The sequence below is a fragment of the Tamandua tetradactyla genome, chromosome 6, assembly GCF_023851605.1.
Source record: "Tamandua tetradactyla isolate mTamTet1 chromosome 6, mTamTet1.pri, whole genome shotgun sequence".
In the NCBI taxonomy this organism is placed as follows: Eukaryota; Metazoa; Chordata; class Mammalia; order Pilosa; family Myrmecophagidae; genus Tamandua; species Tamandua tetradactyla.
In genome coordinates this window covers 94,485,149-94,507,016 of record NC_135332.1, presented here as the reverse complement: position 1 = coordinate 94,507,016, position 21,868 = coordinate 94,485,149, and positions in this window count along the sequence as shown.

The window sequence follows — 21,868 nt, the reverse complement described above, 5'->3', positions numbered from 1 at the left end:
TTTAATCAGTGGTCTACATTTTTCTGTATATTTCTCTATATTTTTCTTGGTTAGTTTTATTCCTAGAAACTCGATTCTTTTAGATGCTATTGTAAATTGATTTTTTCTTGATTTCTTCTGATTGTTCATTGCTACTGTATAGAAATCCGACTGATTTTTTGCATTGATCCTATACTCCACCACTTTCCTGAACTCTGTCACTAATTCTAGGTTCTTTGCTGTGGATTTTTCGGTATTTTCTGCATACAGGATCATGTTACTTGCAAGTAGGGAAACCTTTACTTCTTCCTTTCCAATATGGTGACTTCTACTTCTTTCTCTTGCCTAGTTGCTAGGGCTAGAACTTCTAGTACAATGTTGAGCGACATTGATGGTGGTGGGTGTGCTTATCCTGTTCACGGCTCTCTGTCTCACCTTCTACTCACTTCCTTTTCTTATAAGAATTGTTAACTCAGGAAAGAGCAGTGAAAATAGCGTGCAGCACCCTTTGTTGCCCTTGAACTGTTTTCTATCATGCTCATGAGAGACACAGCCAGAACTGTCCCCACTGAGCCACAGCAGTGGAGGTGGTGGTGGTGAGTAGGACAGTATGGGTGTGAAAACTGAAGAGCCAGCAGGAGACCCAGATTCAACTCCTGGCCCATGCACTTCCAAAAAGACGAACAAACAAGCAAAACAAACAGAAATTCAACAAATGGTGCTGCAATAACGGAATACTCACATAGAAAAATAAGGCACTGTGACCCTGCCATAAAGCATACAAACAACAACAGCAGAAAAAGTTGAGGGACCAGAAAGGCAACGAGCTGGGCAGGCAAATGAGAAGAAGAAAACCAGGAAAAACCTAAAGGCAGAGAAAAGAGCTGGGCAACAGGGCAAAGAACATAGGGAACGGGTACAGGAGGAAGGGAAAATTGAGAAATAAAACTGCTATTAGGTAGAAATCACACTATGAGGGCAAAAAAATAACAGAGAAAAGAAAAGAATGATTTTGATATCAGAGAAATGGATGAAGGGAGTCAAATACCAAATGTCAGTCTAAAGCTGGAACTAATGAAGATAGTAATAGTTATTACAACTTGGAGTTGGACAGGCAAGACACACCCTCCACTTTCTCAGGCTGCTGCATCCAGCGCCCAGGGCTACCACCCAGACCTGGGATTCCAAGTGGGCATTTGGCTCCTTAGTGCCTCCCTGTGCCCTGGGGCTGGGTCTCCCCCAGCTCTCTCTGGCCTCGGTGCTCCCACAGGCTCCTGCCTCTCCTCCTCTTTGCACCTCCTTAGGTGGATCTCTTCCTCCTGGTAGCAAAGAGCTGCTCTCCACCTGGCAGAGTGCGGTCTGATCCCAGTCCAGAGGAAAGTAAAAGTCTAAATGTTTAAATCATTTGACCAAATAAATATTTTGTCTAAAAAAGAATAAAAATTACATGAACTCTTTTAAAAATGCTAATCTCAGCATTATATATGAAAATTCGTTAGTAGCAATGAGAGCTAAGTACAGAAACACATTGTAGTCTTCATTATTTTTAAATAGTTTCTTTATTAATGAGAAATAATAAAAATACATTAAAAAACATGCGACTACAAATATTAGAGAAAAGACACTTATTTAACCTGTGAAGCATGAAAAAATCTTCATAAAGATATAAACAGAAATAATGAATGAATCTAATATCTAGTTTAAATAAGAAAGAAAGGAGAAATAATAAAAGGCCCTATAAGTAAAAGAAAGAAATCTCAACTAAGATTAGGAATGAAAAGAGTATTTAACAGTTACCTTCCTGGAGATGAAGAGGGTAAGTTGTATCTTCTTTGTACCCTATTTTCTAAGTTTGCAAATAAAGAGACTTTGCTAGTTTTGTAACTGTCTTGGCTCAATGAGGCTTTCCCAGGTGAAAGATCAAAGAAAATGCCAGGCACAGACTGAGACCTGAGCTTTATTAAGGGAACTTGCAATAGAAGAAATCAAACAGCTCTGAAGGCGCTGGTCCAGAGTGTGCAAGCAGCACCCCACAGTTAGGTGAAAATCAGCAGGGCCAGTTATAGGGGCCGGAACAAAGACATTCCGCTGAGTATGATAACATGGGTAAAATAAGGGGCTTATTTGGTAGGTAAAAGTAACATTTTGACAGCGTTCTCGCCTGTCATGCCAGAGACCCAGGTTCGATTCCTGATGCCTGCCCATGTGAAAAAAAAAAACAAAAACATTTCGAGCTTCCCAAGAACAGGCAGGGTGTTTATTGACAATTTGCACATTCTTTCCTCCCTAAGGAGGCTGGTTAAACTTCGACTAACTGCCCAAATTCAGGCAGGTTTCTGTGTGCTCCAGTTTCACAGAATCTTATATAAATACCCAAGCCCAGAGCTTCCACAATAATTGCCACCTAAATTCATAACTGATTTTATTATATAATTCATTTTCAAATACTACAATGAAGAAAAATAAAGAGGACACGATTGTGGTGTTTCATCTATTGACAGTATTAGCCAGTATATATTTTTGATTATGAGAAATAAATTTCTGACTTGTGGAATGAAGTCAAGTGCAGCACACAACAGAAGGATTGTTTGAGACAAATATCTCATGAGATAAACTCCCCCAATGAGTCATGCCCTTGAATAATTCCCTCGCCTTTAGTACAGGCAGAACCTGGAAATTCTGTGCTGTACTGGGGAGACTTTACCAAGCAACCAAATCTTCAATATCAGGACCCATGCCTTATTCATTTTTATCCCCCCTACAGTTCCTGATCTACTACCTTAACATAGTAAGTTCTTCATAAATATTTATTGACAAAAAGATGTATTTAGAAATAGAAAAATGGAATTTCATTACATGATCAAAACTTGGACTTTTTTGTTTTCTTTACTATTCATTTTTTTCTTGCCCAGATCTGCAAATATTTATGAATTATTGATTATTTATAAGGTGCTAAGTTGAGGCAACAGTGAAAAAGTATGGGAAAATAAGCGTCTATGGATCCCTTACTGGAATGTCTACTTTGAATCTTAGTATGCCATCCATAGCTACAAAGAGTAGCATAAGAAACATTTTGTGCAGCATGCCCACATCACTAGCTCACTGTTACAGTTTTCCACTCAATGTGCGTCTTTGTCACCATTTCACCTCTCTTCCTGAATAATCTGCTTTCCCCAGGAATTTGGTATTTCCATGTTACTTCTTGATTGTTCCATATCTCCCACTTGTCCTGGAGCTGTGCTCCTCCAGTGCAGTCGAGGCTCTGAAAAGACCCATTCTTTCCGTCGTACTCATGTTTCCAGAAATCTTCTTATCTCATAATAGAAAATGGACAACAATGCATTTATTAACTTGTAACTTTAAAAGAAGATTGTGCTTTTCTTCAACAAACGTCTTTTATACTATATACATTATGACCATTCTTTGTTGAAAACAGGAGGAAATAAAACACTAAAAAATATAGAAGTAGAAGTCAAAGAAAAAACAAATACCAATCATATCTGATATTCCAAGATATTATTACTCTTTTTGGGGGATGTTTTCATGCAGTTTATATCATATGTTTTCATATTAATGAGTTCGTATTGTATACACAAAATTTTGCTTTCATTTTACATTTAGTCTTATAGCACATGCAGTTTATTGTGCAATTAAAACTCTTTGTATATCAATTCTTATGATTTGCTTAACAATCCATCAAACCCTTGGTCTTCTTGAATTTAATTACACAGAGTAAGGTGAAGATTCAAGTTGTCTTTCCTTCCTCTCCCCTAATAAATAATTTGCTTACAACAAATTATAAAGTAATTCCTTCCTCTCCTCCAATCTATGTTGCCCAGTGAGATGTTTTAAATTATGGTGCATACTCACACCCTTTGGGATTATTATATGTCCCATTTCTGGATTTTAGTTTTGTTTATTTGTCTATTTCCCCTCCAGTATTAACTTTCTTTCTTTTTCTTTTTCTTTTTTTTTTTAGTGTTAAAGTTGCCTCGCTGCCTGGGAAGGTAAATTTATGTATCATTCTTTTTTCCTTTTCAAAATGTCTGAGTTCCCATTTCATCTGTTTTCAGATGAAATTTTAAAGGCACTTTGAAGAACAGATTTAGGAGTAGATGTGGATAATTAAGTTGAGGCGCCCACATTTTCAGTGTTATACCAACAACCACAGTGCCCACGCCTTCTTTGCTGTTTGTCTCACATCCCCCAGTGAATAAAATACAATAAGCACCAATGCATTTTCTAAGATTCAGCCTCCCTCTTCATTGGGTACTTCTAAAGATATTGCAAATGGTTTGTATCCCAGATGTTTGGCTAAAAACTGATTCAGCTGGCAGGTAAATTCAGAAATCTATGACTTGTGGGTGTGCAGTGGCACCAATACTAACTAAAGAGCTCTTTCTCTCTCCCCTTGAAGCCACACTCTAGCCGAGAATGTTCCATTCCTTCACACACGATGCTCCTGTGGACATTCTTCTCTCCACAGACTGTAGAAGTATAGGATAGTCAGAGCAACCATGCCCGAATCCTGAAAGAAACGCTCTGCTTCTTACAGTGACCTCGACAAGAAAGGCATGGGCTAAACTGAACTCACTAGTAGGTAGGTGTAGAAATATCTAACTATTGACATTTGCTTACTGTAGCTTTGCTTAAATCCATGGTTTGTAGAATTTAATTTAGTTAACTCATTTACATGTAGGATATGCTATGCTGACAAGGAGCACAGGTATAACTAAGCTCTGTAATATGGATGGATTCCTCCCTGGCTCTGAAGGCTTCACAATAACATGCAGGAAATTGCACATTACAGATGGTAATTTTTCTGAAATCACATCAGAGATGTTCATATTTTTAAAACCCTTATTAGAAACCCATATCTCAGCCTATTTTTCTAAAAAAAGGTAATCCCATTTATTTATTTTATAAAAAGCGTATTGCAAGGAAGGTGTGCTTTATGACCAAATGGCATGTCTTTGAGCTCTTGGAACATTGAGAAATGGTGAATCTCATATTCTTTCAAATCCCTCAGGACTTTTCTAGCGGCACTTAATAATGACTTGATATGAAGTTATTTCTTTCCAAAGTTTCTCATCTCCATTCACTTGAAAGCTTCCTGAAACAGACACAGGGGATTGCCTGTACATTGACATATCCAGTAGCTCCATTTCATTGGGTAAACATTCAATATGTATTTATGTAATTAAATGGAGAAAATAAATATTGCAATCCACAGCCCCATGGTAGAGGTTCCTTCTTTCAAAGTATTGCTGTGGCATCATTTATAGTTTTTATGGCTGCCTCCAGGCTATCTGGATTGTATAATTCAATCAAATTCATTACACATTCTTGGGGGGCACTTCATTACAAACAGGGGATTTTGAAGTATGTTGAAATGAGTAATATAGGGACTTTGCCTCCTGGAATTCATACTCTAGGAGAGGTGGTAGTGTCTGGTAATATAAAGAAGGGAGGCTTTGGATTCAGGCACACTTGAGTTCAAATTCTATTTCTGCTATTTCACGTTGCATACAGTTTTGAAGTCTCAGTTTCATCAACTGTAAAATGGGCATAATACTTACTTACAGGATAGTTGTGTTAACCTGGAGAAATATATGTGAAGCACTTAATACTAATAGATCCCCTAGCATTTTAAAAACATTCCTTAAAAGACAGACTGATAGCAAACACTGCCACAGTGCTCACCGTATGCCATACATTCTTCTAAAAACAACACAAATACTAATTTATTTAACGAAAGCACTCATATGAGCCTTGATATGAAATAAAGTCAGAGTGCTGAGTAGCGCAGGGCAAGTAGTAATTAATTCTAACTGAGGTGCTTAGAGTGATTCCATCAGGGGGTATCTGGAAGGGTGGGCTGAAACTGGGGTCGATCAGCAGCAGACCTGAGGACTTTCCAGTCTGAAACAACGACATGAGCAGAGTCCCAGGGTCAGGAAAGTCAGGTGTGTTTGGAGAATGGACAAAGGGCTGGCACGCCCAAATAAACCAGGGTGCTTCAATTAGGGGTGAAGGCCATTCTGGAAGAATGTTCCGGAAAAGAAGGTTGAGGTAGGGCTACGGAATCTGAAACAATTTGAGTATATCCACTTCCTGCTAAAGGAACTTGGAATGTTGACCAGGAACAGGGACTCTACTCAGAGCCATCTTTAAATAACTCAAGGGGTGAAAAATATTCACTTGGTTCTTTTATTTCATTTGGGATTTTATTTGTTTTTTAATTAACTCTACTAGGTGAGTGTTGGAAAGAAAGCTGTATTTGAAAGAATAAAGGTTCAATTGATTGTGGAGAAGGAAAGAATTTATTAATGACCTTGTAAGAATGGGCATACAACTAAAATGTGTTGGCTGGCATGCTGGACGGTATTTATTCCTCCCCTGTTTCTCCACTGATTGGATATTCTGGAGGTTATAGTTTATCCGAGCAGTTTTCCTAATCTACAGGTCCTACTTTTGATTATGTTTTACATCCCAGTGACTCTAGTCATTACTTGTGTAGATTTGTTTTTATTTATATAATGATTTGATGCCAATTCTGGGGTTATGTCAGAGACTTTCTACTTCCACTGTCATGTGACAGGTCTGAACTGATTTTTAAGCCCTTTGTTTAGTTAGTTTTCTTTTCCCTCACTCTGCATCATTTTATGTGAAAGCTAAGCTTAATTTTATTCTTACAGTGAGGAACTTCACTAGTTCATAATCCAATGTGGATGCTGAGCTCCCAATTTGGTACACATTTGTCTTGTGTTACAAGATGCTAATGAGAATTTCAGTCACATCCGCCAGATAGTGACATTGATAAAATCAGCCATTCTTGCCTTCTATTCTCCCAGCCACATCTAGGCCCTCCCATGGAGATGGAACTTACTTGGACTCTGTGGTGGTTAGATTCAGTTGTCAACTTGGCTAGGTGAAGGCACCAATGGTACTGGAACCTCATCTGTTCCTGATTACATCTGCAGTTGGCTAAGAGGCATGCCTGCTGCAATGACTGATGTTTGACTTAATTGGCTGGTGCTTAAATGAGAGAGCACAATGTAGCACAGCCTAAGCAGCTCAGCATACCTCATCTCAGCATTTGCAGCTCAGCCCAGGCCTTTGGAGATGCAGAAAGATATCACCCCGGGGAAAGTTGTTGGAACTCAGAGGCCTGAAGAGAAGGCCAGCAGAGACCATCCTGTGCTGTTGGAGAAGCCATAAAATATCGCTCACCTGGCTGCCGTGGCTGATGCGAGGCAACAATGATGACCAATCCCAGAAATCTGCTCTCCGCCCTAGCAACAACGGCCACCAATCCCCATATGACACATGTTCCTGCGTGCTCCCAGCCTATGTAAGCCTGTGCACTTCTTCAATAAAGCGGACGCCTTCCACTCACCCCTGAGGGTTGTCCCCTGAGTCGTGTGCTGTGTGCTCTGTCTGTGTGACTGACAGTACGGCCACTTACCCCCAGCCATCAGCTAACCAGCCATCAGCTACCCAACATTGTGCCTTCCCATGTAAGAAAGAACCTCAGTGGAAAGTTAGCTGCCTTTCCTCTGAAGAACTAACAAAATAAATCCCCTTTTATTAAAACCCAATCCGTCTCTGGTGTGTTGCATTCCAGCAGCAAGCAAACTAGAACAGACTCTGAGTAACTTCATTTGAGTTCTGCTTGTAGGCTGTCCCAGTAATGATTTGTTGGTTTTATTTTTAACTTCCTAACAATCTGATGAAACTTTTTTTCAAACCCAAAACTTATAATGGTGATTTTACTTTGCTTGTCATTACTCTAACAATAAAATGATAGGAGCTTTGTTTGTTTTGTCTTGTAATTCCGTACCCTTTAGTAATCATTTGCAGATTGTTCTCTTGTGTTTAAACAATCTTAGCTGTTTAGAACAGAGGGGGTCAAATCTCAACCAACATGCATATGCAATCTCGCTTAGGTTGTGGTTTCACTTTTGTTTTTCTTTGCTATTTATCTCTCTTGTATGTGCCCCACGTTCTCTACCTCCATTTTCTTTAGCTTAATGTTCATTTCTCTGCCACCTTTGCAATGATTTCCTTCACTGGTCTCCTTGTCTCTTTTTACCCTCTACATGTTGTCACCCCAATTGTTTTTCTAAAACATAAATCTATTCATGTCTAAAATGATCCACAGTTTTCCATGGATTGAAAACAGTCTACATAGTCATTAAGAACAGAGCTTTTATCATTTTCATTTTTCATCCTGATTTGCATCCCATTTTTGCAATGTAATCATTCTATAATACATACATTTTAACATCTTTCTAGGTTTATACATCCTTATCTGAAATAGAGGGCACAAATGTCTTATGGGACTGATGCGAGAACTGAGTGACATAATTAGAGTCCTATTGTTACTTGATGCCTCAGAGCAGGTACCATGAGGTACAAAACTGGAAAAAGAAAGGTACTTTTCTTGTGCTTCCCTGGAACCTCCTCTGTGGCCCCTGGGCATAAGTCACTGCCCACTTACTGTCTTCCGAATACAAATTGCATATTTCCTGCTTACTTACCCTCCTGTATTAGCCTACATTAGTATTCTCATATCTTGCATCCTTCTCTCTTTTTTTTTTTCCCTCAGGATCTACAAAGAATTTTGCTGAAACTGAACAAATAACACAGCAGTCTTGCAGTCTTCCTAGGCTGGTGACCACCCCTCTCCCTGCCCAAGCCACTTTCCACATTCTAGAAGTGCACAGCTTTTACAGTAAATAATTAAAAAAAAAAATCTCTATCTAGAAATCACACTTAGCCCCAACAATATCATGGACTTGACCATTTACAAACCTTCACAGTTATGCATTTATTATATAGTAATTCCTTCCTTTCTGTCCCTAGCTTGAGCACAAAAGGCAGGGGTTCTAGTTTCTCCTTGACTTATCCTGAACAGGTGGGGTACTATATGGAGAGGGTTAGAGGGTCAGTGGGTTCCCCAGAGCTCCCAGCACCAGCCTGAAGCAGGAGGGTGCTGTTCCTTACCAAGGGTGGTGGATGGTTCCCTCCAAATGAAGGGGGTGGCCTGGTAGAAAAGTTAGGAGGATTAGATAGAGTGGGGGGGGGCAACTCCCTGCAGATACAGGCATCCACAGCCCTTCCTGATCTCGGCCTTGCACTCTCTCGGCTGGGGGCCAATGCAACAACCTAACTGCAGTCAGGAGAGGTCAACACAGCCCTGGGTGAGGAAAGAAGCCTCCCACAACCAGTTGCCATTCCTAGAAACTGCCAGCAAATGGTCCATTCATCTGGCAGATGGACAAGTAGCTGGGAAGCATCCAACTAGCCCCTCTCTGTCTAACCCTGGAGAAATTGAGGCAGCAAGTGCCTGAAATGCTCCAATGAGGGGACAAGGGATGCAACGGAAAGGTGTGTGCTGCCTTCACAGCCCAGAGGTGGAAGACATAGACCAAGCAAGGCCTCAGCATCCAAGCGTTCCTGATCAGAACTTGCCCTGCCTTTCTTCAGCCCTCACCAGTTACCAGTCCTTTCACCCCTGCTTGTTCACACTCAAACCAACACCCAACCAGCACTACAGGACTGTCTTGTTCACAGATGAAGATTCCATTCCAAAGTTTGTTCGGGTGTGGCCCCAGCCTGGGCTCTTCAGGGGAAGCCACACCTTGAGGCTGGGGGTTCTAGTTGGGGCAGGAGATGCTTATCCTGCCACCCCCCAGGCTCACCTCGCAGACAGGGTCACAGGGAGATCCACGTGGATGTGGGAGCAGAGTCTCAGCTTACACTTCCTTGAGAATCCCTTCTTATCCACCTGCCTCAGCTTGGCCAGCTTCTGCCTCATTCTTGATGACAATTATCTCCTCATAGGGCTTGTGGGACAGATTTCCATCCTCATCGTAGAACATGGAGCTGTGGCACGTGAGCAGAAGAGGGCCATCGGCCCTGCCTCCATCCTGCGTCCTTCCATCCTAACATAAAGTCTGTTACACAGCTGGAGCCGGCACATAGTTCTAAATTGAAAAATCACTCTGGTCTTGGCCGATACCATCTACTCCCCTTATTCCCACATTCAGTACTCTGAATATTGGTTTGGATCTTAATTAAAGTTCTTTGTGATTAAATCCCACTTGATTAAACATGGTGGTTTATAAACAATCATTACCTGCTTTGCTTTTTACAGCATGGAACATTATGCAGACAAAAGCATCAAGCCATTTTTTAATTATTTTCCAATATTAACCATATCAACACTTGTATGCTAGCATCCATTTAACACAGAACTATAGGAAAAGCTGGCAGTCACCACTGATTTATGGTGCCCCTAATTTTCAGTGTCTTAGGAGACATAAAGTGATCTAGTGACCAAGGTAATGGCTTTGATAACTTTTATTCTTTTTCAAAGCTTCCCTATTCTAAATTCCCTCCCAGCTGTTTGCTCTATAACATGTCCTTGCTTTAGAAATTTATTGTTTTACGGGTTCATATGGACGTACTGTTTCTGGCAAGCCATTTTCTTATTGAACAATAGAAGACATATTTCAAATGGAACAAAGCAGAACAATTTTGGAAGTTACAATGGCTTCAGCCCAAGAAACAACTTTTAATAAAATTTACAAAATAATGGAAAATTTCAGACAGATAACATGTCATCTAGATCAAATCTGTTGTAAGTAAGGAGATTTTAACAATACATCAAAATCTTAGACAAATGTCACTTTTTATTTCTGTTTCTCAAATAGATTATTTACCTCTGCCTTTGGAGAACTTCAGTTAAGTTTTAAGAAAAATATTTTTAACTTCAATTATTTCCAGGGTTGAGGTGTATTGCATTGTTTAAGATTAGATTTTTATCAGATATAGCTATTCTTATCTTAATTTAGTTCTTGCCATGAATTTATATTATGGCTAGCAACTTTCCCACATGGGTACTGCATAATATGTAACATTTAATGCGTCACCGTGCTTATACTATATAAAGTGATATGAATTATTCATTAGGGAAAGGCATTTTTAAGAGTTAAATAATATGTCCAAATTATCTGTAGGCAATATGGCATTCTTTTTACTTCATAAGGAACATTCCTTATCATTTTAAATAAATTATAGAAAGCAGCTGTGACACTCTGGATTACCTTTTCATATTCTTAGGTGCCCTTTAATTTTCATTTCTAATGCCAATCATAGCTTATTTTGTTTATTATCACATAAAACACCAATCCCAGTGCATCATGCATTGTAAGTGCTTAAAATTTGCTGGATATTTTTCTTATCCTCTTGCTACTTTTTGTTTTTCAGTTTTTTGTTTTCCCACTTATATAAACAGGCACCAAGCTAGCTTGCACATGGATGAAGACGCTAAAAATGTGATGCTTCTGGCATAAACAAAGTTTTCCCAGGATTTCAGCAAATTTGCAATAGAAATTCAAAACAAAAGTCAAAGGTTTCAAACAACAGGTTTGTTTCCCCCCAAGTATCAAGCCCATGTTGTGCAGATTGGAATAGCTAAATTAAAAAAAAAATCTGTTCAATAACTGTCCAAAGATATAGCACAAACCAGAATAATAAACACATATACAGGGAGTGTCATGTAATAAGGATTTAAACTGGGGAGAGGAGCAGTTAAGGAAAGTACATATTGCGAAGATGCTAATAACCCCACCTTTTCCATCTAATGCCAATGTCTTCAATATACATAAGTTCAGCTTGCCTAGGCTGCCCTGCTCAGTGACTTGCAGAATTCTTCACTGGCAAATTTATGAATAATGATAAGTTTGAGTGCTTCTTTAACATGAATGGATGTAAATCATTTGCAACAGGCACAACCTGTACTTTGTAGATCAGTTTTTCTTGGAAAAGAGTCAAAGAATCTCCTTGAGTTTCACTATTTAGTCTGGCTTTTCTTTTTTGAAAATGTTAGCATTAAAATAAATTCCACATGCCTCTCTGTTTTTGCTTTCCTTCTCAGTTGCTCTGGCTCCTGGTTTATTTAAATTTTCCCCAAATTTGGGAAAGAATCAGTTGAGGGAGATTTGGCTTGATTTATAAATGGCAGTGTAGCTGGTTTTATTTAGAAATGGAAGTCTGATCTCTTTCATGACATCATGTCTGGCTTTCTATGCCTTACACACGAATGTCCCTGTGAGGTTTCTTCACTCCATTAAAGATCTTTAAGGACAAAAGCTCAGTAAAGTGCAGGCAGAGCCCATGGTCTGCATGAGGAAATCGTGCCCCTCACTAGTTGTCTGACCCAGGGCAATGCACACAGGATTCGGAACATGCATTGCCAACTGCAGGAAGGTAGGCTTACCCCAGCTTCTGGACTTTCAGGGCTATTGTGAGCATCAGATAAGATTATAGAGTGAAAGCACTTTGGGAACTGCACACCATTAAAACGTGACTGCTGCTTTTGGGAATGACTGTGCCGAGTCCCGTGCAGAGGCATGGATTGCCCACTATGCTGGGGAGGGTGGGGGGCTCGTGCCAGGACCCTGGTATGTATTTTCCTTTCCATATCAGCACCCTTCCTCTTGGCCAGCAGGTCCCACACTGAAAGCACTTTCTGATCTGATGAATTTGAACATAAATCTGAACTGCAAGAGTAGTAATTTCTAAACGAAGACCCTTAAAAATGCACTTTCCCTCATGGAATGGGTGGAGGGATCCCTGCCCCTGGAGCGATCTGTCTCTGGAGTCATCGATACCACTAGGAAGCAGAGCCCTCAGCACCAGCCAGAGAGATGGGCCCCTCTTTCAATATTACTCCATTCATTCCTGCAGCCAACTCTTTCCCAAAAATATGTTTTGTGATTTGCATTCACAGGTAGTCCATATGCAACATTTCCAGCAGTGCACATATTGGACATATTGGAGGATAATATATATATGTTTTATGTACATATTGGCAGTGATAATAGCATTGCTGACATATACTGCAGTGATGAAGATACCCCAAGACTGCAGTAGGTGTCCCTTCTGTGTCAACTGATATGCTGAATTAAGACCTAGCAACACATGTGTAAGGACAGAGTGCTTTTGTCTGTTTACTTGTTCCTGCCTCTTCCATTGCATTGTAAATTTCTTAATGTCTGGGTCTATTTCACTGCTGCATTCTCCATGTCTGACACATAGTACATAATCAAAAATAACTGTAGTCTTGTAAGGTAAATAAATGTCTCCTTGTATTGGAACACAATGTGTTAGCTCCAGATCTGTCAGGAATATACAGCGTTTGGGGAGAGATGAGGCTATAGAAAAGGGAATAAGAAAATCCTGCAAGCTCAGGTGAGAAGGTTTACCTGAGCTATGACCAGCCCACACAGATGGGAAGAGGATATAAGAGTCTAGTAGTGTTGTGTGTACAGTGAATAACAGATAGCAACAGCTCAACAAATAACTAAATGAATGAATAGATGTGTCATGGCACCAGCAATGGGGAACATAGACTCAAGCCAGAAATCTACCCCTATTGTGTTAAAGAATTGAGAAAAATAAAGCACCAAGACAATCCTGGTGATTGACCAGAATTGATTGACTCTCAAGTGCATTTACAATTGAACCAGAGCAGTTATCACTCAGGAGGAGGGGGGTGGGGGGTGATGCAGACAGGCTTTCTGGGGGCAAAAGGGTCTTTTGGGTTATGACAACCCCATATAGTTTATGAATTTAGAATTTGCTGTTTCAATAATTCTTTGGGCAATATTAAAACATGAGTCTTAATGGTCCTTATTGAAAAATGGGTTGCAAAGTTTAGCCTCTTAGCTAGAGAAGGACCCTTCTGATTGATTGCATGACATGCACAACTTTGTGATTTGTCTATTACTCATCTTTAATGGGCCTGGGATGCAAAAAGTACTGCGAAGAATTAAAAAATGAACATGGAGATAAAGCCAATATGTATTTCTACTGATGAAATTAAAGAAGGGTATTAAGTGGTTTACTGTTAAACAGAACATTTGGGAGACACTACATTCCATAGTGATATTCAATATTTTGGGGATTATTGATCTTGGGACACATCTCTTGTAGATATCAAGGGATTTGAACCTTTAGCTATCAACCAGAAGTATCTAACTTTCAGTGGTCTTATAATTTTGCACTGTAGTAGAGTATCAGTCTTGGCATTTTCCATTCTTTGTGGTTTTATTAGTCAAGGTACTCCAGAGAAATAGATTTGACAGGATATATATATATGATTTATTCTGAAGAACATGCTCACTCAACCACAGAAGCTGGCAATCTGAATTCCATAGGGCAATCCTGTAAAGGTGATTCTGAAGTAAAATAAGTCCCTATTCCCCAGACAAAACTGGTTGACTGAAGTTGAGACAAAAATTCTTCTTTTGATTCTGAAACCCTCAGCTCTGGTTTTTAAGACTTCCAAAGGATTGGGTGAAGAAACTCCCTACTTGCTGAGGGCAATGACCTTTTCCAATTGTAGCTGTCCTCATCCATAGATGCAATCAACTGATAATATACCCCAATCCGTCTATGAAATGCCCCCACTGTAGCATCATCAGTTCTTGTTTGACCAAACACCTGGACATCATAACCAGCCTATCTAACATGTGAAATAAACAACCATAATTGTTTACATTTTTAAAGTGACTTTCGAGTGTCTAGTAATAATATGCACTGATTGTGGTCCCTTAACCATTAAAGGACCAAACTAATACTATTGGTCAGCAGATTTCCATGGTTTGAGGGTGTGTTTTAAGCAGTGGATTCCAGTAGGTTGATTTTACCCTTTTCATGTGATGCATACACTAACTTAAACCATTGTTGTTTATGCTTCACTTTTTTAAACAATGAGAAATATGGGCCATACAAATTAGCCCAGAAGCCATTTATTTCAATTCCATTCAATTCAAATAAGACAATTTTGCATTTAATTTAATATTTAAAATACCTAAAAATAAGCGTATATAATAGGTTAAATTTATGACAAATCTGACCTGGCATCTTCAGATGGCATATGTCTGCTCTGGAACCCTTTATTTAATGTGTATAATATATTTTTTACTTCTCTAGGAGCTACTGAGCAGATATTTAATATTTTATAGTTGAGGTTTATGGTTGTTCCATCTCTTATTTTTATGACATAATATTGGCAAGCGCTAGACTTTAAATAAAGTGTTCTAGCTATGAACACATCTTCCAATTATATCATCTTGCCTGTATATATTTAAAAATGTCCTTTTTATTTTTATACAATTTCCAGGAAATAACTTTAGAGAAAATTAGTGGCTTTCTATTTTGTTATATGGATCTAAATTTTCACAGGGTTATAAAATCTTAATAGGTAATTAATTTTTCTATCATTTCATTCTGAGATTGTCTTACATATTATCATATCTCATGCTTTATTAAGTAGCTTAAATACCTAATTTTGAGTGTTGTTAGCAGTACAGTCCTGTGATGCACAGATGTCAAAGAACTATTTGCATGTACTTAACTTATTTTATATCATTTTGAATACCATATCAATTTTATGACATTTTAGAGTGAATTTTCCTTTTCATATTTTATTGTTTCTTAATGCGAAGTAGTTTTCAGGTTATTTTTTGTTTACCTTTAAAAAATAAAGTTGAAACTTCAAAATTAAGTTTAAAATGTAAGTTCATTTTATATCCTAAGAGGGTGCAGTGTATCGGTAAGATTTCAGTGAAAATAAGAGAACTGTGGTAAATATTCCAAGAAGGATGGTTTAATGTGCAATATCAGGGTTTATCACAACTGCTGCAAGACGGAGGGGAGCAGAGGTCACAGAAGCAGCTGCTGGAGTGACGGATGCACAGGTGCTCACCAGAAAGCCACAGCAATCTCAGAGATCTCTGCAGGTGCCCAAGCTCAGCCTCTGCCTTTGCATGGTCTGACACTGTTGTTTAAGAGAATTATTATAATGAGTTTCCTTCCACATCTCCCAGGAGTGCCTCTCATCTGCACATCCTAACTTCAGATTGTGATTTTTCCAGCCTGCCCTGAGAGATCTGTAGAAAAAGGTACTGACTTTGGCAAGTGGACAATAGACAGTCCAGAACCCATACTTAGGGAAGATCATAGTCATCGTGACTTGGTTATTTATCTCTTTATCACTTTGTTATGCACCTATTTACCCCAGATATTCTTCCTTGCTCTGAAGTTTGCCACTTCTGAAACTAATGTATCGATTTCAGCTTTCTTTTGATTAGTGTTAGTGCTTATCTTTCCTCGTTCCTTTACATTTACCCTGTGTCTTAATATTTAAATTGGTTTCCTATAGAAAACGTACAGCTAGTTTTTGTTATTTTTCAGTCACTCTGACAATCTCTGTCTTTTAATTGGTGTAATTAGACCATTCACATTTAATCATTGATATAAATGTATTAATATCAACCATGTTTGTAATTTTCTTCTCTTCATTGCATTTGTTCCTTGTTTCTTTTTCCTCCCCTCATTTCCTACTTTCCCTGTTTTTAATGAAACATTCCATCTGATTCCATTTTAGTTCTTCTCAATGTATCAGTTTGGTTTCTTTTTAACATTATTTTAGCAATTGCCCATGAGCTTGCAATAAGCATTTTTAACTAATCTAAGTCCAGTTTCAAATAGCACTTTATGCGTAGTACAGGCACAAATTATTACTAATTCCTCCCTCCCATCATTTGACAATTTAGTTTCTTTATTCTAAGGCTATAATCACTGAAAGCATTGTTACTATTATGGCTTTCTCAAACAGTTATCTTTTATATCAATTGAGAAAAAGAAAGGAAAATAAGTAATTTATATGATTATGTTAATCCTGCTAGGAGTAGAGCTGTGGTAAATATTTGTTGTAGTTATAAATATCAGGGCTTCACATTCTTCTAGTGTCTTTGTTTTTGTTTCCTCTATTGAATTTGGCCTCTCCTGTGTCAAACAAAGGCTGTATCAAACAATGCCCCAGGCATGTTTCAGAAGAGGGTACTAGACAGATTAATAGCTAGACTTCTTGTGTAAAACATCTGATAACCAAATCCTGAGTACATTGAATGAAAGAGATTTCCAATATTGTTTTGTGTGTGTGCTCTTCACTTCATAATTCAGACATAGGTATTTGCAGTGTTGCTATCATTTATACTCGTCCTTTTGAATTTTGCTTGCCCAAGATTTTCAATAATGTGAACTGTTGAACAAGAAACCTCTTCCAACTTTTAAATAACCTTTTTTATATGCCTACCAAGTACAGACATTTACATGATTTCATCAAGGCCAGCACTGACAAAAATAACGAGGTAATTCTTTTTATATTGATTAAATTTTTTTCTTTTACATGTGCTTCATCCAGCAACATGATCTAGATTGAGCCATGAATTTATGTTCCCCTACAAGTCAAAAATCTCGGTGGCTTACAATCACTTGAATTTATTTCTCACTCACATATCATGCCCTTTGGGGCTCAGTTATGTCTCTAGTTCATAGTTCTTATTTTCGATGTATAGACTCAGGTTGAAGAAGCATCTTTATCTGGATATACATTTCTTATTGCTATAGGAAAAGAACAATGGCGAATATGGTGTTTAAAAGTATGACATGCTTTAATTCTGCTCATCTGCCATTGTACAAGGAAACATAAAAAGCCATACATTATGTCTTTGGGTAAGAGTTACAGTACTCTTACAAAGAGAGCCACAGAAAGATGCCTTATTGTTGCAGGTCTGTTGGTGAAAGACATTGAATATTGCAAAATAAACAGTACAACCCACTACAGGCTACTTGCAGTGTGGGACAATTTGGTGACAAATTTGAGTGTGCCTCAGAACAAAAGGCACTTAATGGGACAGAACTAAATTCACTCAAATATGCCAGTGTTGATTGAGAAATTACAGATTGAGCTCCAAGGCAACAGTAGTGTTTATCTGGGGTCTTAGAATAGCAATTCTTGGAGTACAGATTCAGGTAGCAACTCAAACTGTGTCCCATCTCAGGGCTTTCAAGCAAAAGATGTTAAAGAAAAAGAAGAAGATTACAAAGGTTGTTTGTAAAGAACTATGATTGGTGGATGTTTGCGTAGTTTCAGCTGTCTCTCAAATTAGATAGTTTACTGATTTCCTTATCTTGTGGTTCATGATTTCCACATGTCCAACATCGTTGCTTTTGGTTTAGCATACCTGGGCATTTTGTGACATCTGGCTGAGATGTACATAAGAGTAATTTCTTGAATTGCCTCCTGACCATGTTTTAAATAACTTAGCTATAGTAACTCTATTTATTTTATGTCTTTTCAAACAGAAAAGGATTAACAGATTTGGACTTGTGATGTCTTCAATAAATTGTGATTAGTGAATTTTAGTTTCAAAGGAATTTCCAATATATTTCCATAAAATGGGATACCACCTTTTATAGCGCAGATTCTCTAGCTGAGTAATTTTTTTACAGAAAGAAGAAAAATAGTTCTTAAGTTATTAACTTTGGGTTTGGATCTTTAACCAGGCTGTATGAGTTAGCTTTTTAAGATAAGACTTAGAAGTTCAAATATCCAGAACTATCATTTGATGAAACGTAAAAAAACAGGTCTGAAGAGCTTCAGATGGGAGCCAGGAACTAAAGAACCTTCTAGCGTATAGTTTGATGATGTCCTCCCCCGTCCTACTGTGATGGCAGTGCCACAGGTGGGGAGTAGTTACAAAGAACATCCACCTGACAGCCAGGGAGGCATCAGTGGATGCCTACAGGGAGCCCAAACTCCAAACTCCACCCAGTAATAATGCCAAAGTCTCTTTGGATGGCAATGGAGGCCAAGTGGGAGCTCTGGACATCAAGTATTCAAACTGAGTGGAAAAATAAAGTCAATAGATTTCAATATTAAAGAGACAGATGCTAGAATAGTCTAACAAAGTTTTGAAAGGAGGCATCAAAGTGCTTCAACATTCGTTTCTCAGCACCTGCCCATGCCAAAGGGAAAAAAAAAAGAAAAAAATCTTAAACAATTAAAAACTCACTGAAAACAAATGAAAAAATAGGAAGCACAGGAAGATGCAAAGAAGAAACAAAGGGAAATTTTATGACAGGAAAATGAAATAACAGATAGTTCAATAGATGGGTTTGGAGAAGAATGGAGGGGACTGAGGAAGGAATCATTGAAATGGAAGATAGAAGAAGAGAAAGTATACAACCTGAACAACAGAGAGAAAATGGATTGAAAAATTGAAGACATTTTAGAGAATTGTGGGACTGCAACAAAACAGCAAATATGAGTAGAATGAGAGAGGAAAGAGCATGTGGCTGAAAAAGTGATTCTTTTTCATTTGATCAGATTTTTTCTTGTATTTTCCCTTCCCACAGCATGATATAGACCTACAATAAAAAAATAATGTTTGAAAATGTCTTAGAATTGGAAGAAAAGACATGAACTTACAGATTCAAGAAACTAATGAGATACATCATACTCAATCTTCTGAAAACAAAATATAACAAAAAATGTTGAAAGTAGTGAAAGAGAAGCAAAATTAAGTATAAAGGGAAAACAATTTGAACAGCAAAAATTTCTTGTCAGAAATCATGGAAACCACAAGGAAATTGCATAATTATTTTTCAAATTAAAAAAAAACAACTGTCAATCCACAGTCCTATGTCTATCAATCATATCCTGCAGAGGGGAGCTTGGTGGAGTAGGGAGCTCCAGAACTCACTACTTCCTCCAAAACAGCTAGGAAACAGGCAGGAACTGTTTGAAAAAAACTCTTCCGTGGCTGTGGAGGCCAAAAGAACACTGTATAGCATCTAAGTAAGAAAGGGAGACTGAGAAACTCCGTGGAGAACTCTGATAGCTCACTCTACAGTGGCTGCTGGCACTCATACCCCACTCTCAACGGGAGCCAACTTGGGGTCCAGTCCATGACTGGCCGCTGGAGACAGAGAAGGATGTGGAACTCTTCTTCACCAAGAACAGAGTGGGGCATGGCTGAGCAGTGATCACAGCTTTTGCTGAGTGAATTTGGATTGCTGTGTCTCAGCTCTGAACTGTTATTTTAGCCTGCCCTGGATGAAGGTGGTGGCAGTCATTGTTTCAAACTTGTCCCAAAAAGGAGAATAGTAGGGGGAGGTTGAAAAACACAGAGTCTCATTATGGCTAAGAAGAGCAGTTTGCTGGACAGTGCCATCTTCTAGGCAGGCCAGAAAAGCATAGCTTTGGGGAGTGCTTTAGCTAGGATTCTATAGAGAGACAGAATGAACAGAAGATATCTGTAAATTTAAAATTTATAGAAATGTCTCACATAACCATGGTGAAGTTGAGTCCAAGGTCTGTAGGGCAGGCTGCAAGCTGGTAGCTCCAATGAAGGTCCTCAGTGAACTCTCAGGAGAGGCTGGCTGGGCAACCATGAGGATGGGAGAATCCAAGATCTGTAGGGCAGGTCATGAGTTGGCAGCTCCAATGAATGTCCTCAATGAACTCTCAGGAGAGGTGGGCTGTCTGAAGCAAGAAGAGTGATTGTCTCTCTGAATGCTCTTTAAAAGCCTTTGTGTGATTAAATTAAGCATCACTTGTTGCAGAAGACACCCACCTTAGCAAATGCAATCAGCTGTGGATACAGCCAACTTGGTCATGATTTAAGCCCATGAAATCATTAAGCCATGTTGCTGGTCTTACAGCACCAGACAAGCCAGAACTTGCCCAACCAGACAACCAGGCACCACCACCACCATATGAAATCAGGCACTGTCTTTATAGAAATAACATTAAATATTAATGGAATAAATTCTCAGTAAAAAAAAGAGAGATTATAAGAATAGATAGAAAATTATGATCCATCTATATGCTGTTTGCAATAAACTCACTTAAGACCCAAAGAGACAAATAGTTTGAAAGTGAAAAGTCACTTTGCAATAAACTCACTTAAGACCCAAAGAGACAAATAGTTTGAAAGTGAAAAGTCAGGAAGAGATATTCCATATAAACAGTAAACAAAAGAGAGATAAGGTAGCTATACTAATATCTGACAAGATAGATTTTAAATGCAAAATTCTTATAAAAGGGATGAAGGACACTATATATTAATGAAGATAGCAAATCACCAAGAAGAAATAGCAATCGTAAGTACTTATGCACCTAAACAGGATACCCTTAAATACAAAATACAAACACTGGCAAAACAGAAGACAGAAAAAGATATCTCTAAGTTAATAGGTAAAGACTTCAATACACCATTCTCATTAATAGATGGAACATATAAATAGAGGATTAAAAAGGAGAGAGCTTGAATCATATGATTGATGAACTGGACTAACAGATATATACAGACCATTGCGCCCCAGAGCAGCAGGATATATATTCTTTTCAACTGTTCATGTACCATACTTTAGGTTAGACTCCACATGAGGGTCACAAAACAAGTTCCAATATATTTTGAAAGATTGAAATTACACGAAACACTTTTTCTGACCATAATGGAATAAAGCTGAGTGTCAATAACATGCAGAGAACTGGAAAATTGACAAATATATGAAAGTTAAACAACACACTCTTAAACAAACAGTGGATAAAAGAAGAAATTGCAAGAGAAATCAGTAAACATATTGAGCTGAATGAAAATGAGAATACAACATATCAATACTTAAGGGATGCAATGAAGGCAGTGCTGAGAGGGAAATTTATAGGCCTAAGCTCCTAAATTAAAAAAGTGTGAAGACCAATGATCAGCATACTAATTCCAAAGCAAGCAGGGGGAAAGAAATAAGGATTAGAGCAGAAATAAATGAAATTGAGAATAAAAAAAAAAAACAGTAGGGAGAATTAATAAAAACAAAAGTTGTTTCTTTTAGAGGATTGATAAAATTGACAAACCATTAGCTAGACTGACTGAATTAATTTGTATGCTGCCAGAATGCCATATACCAGAAATGGAATGGCTTTTTAAAAGGGAATTTAGTAGGTTACAAGTTAATAGGTCTA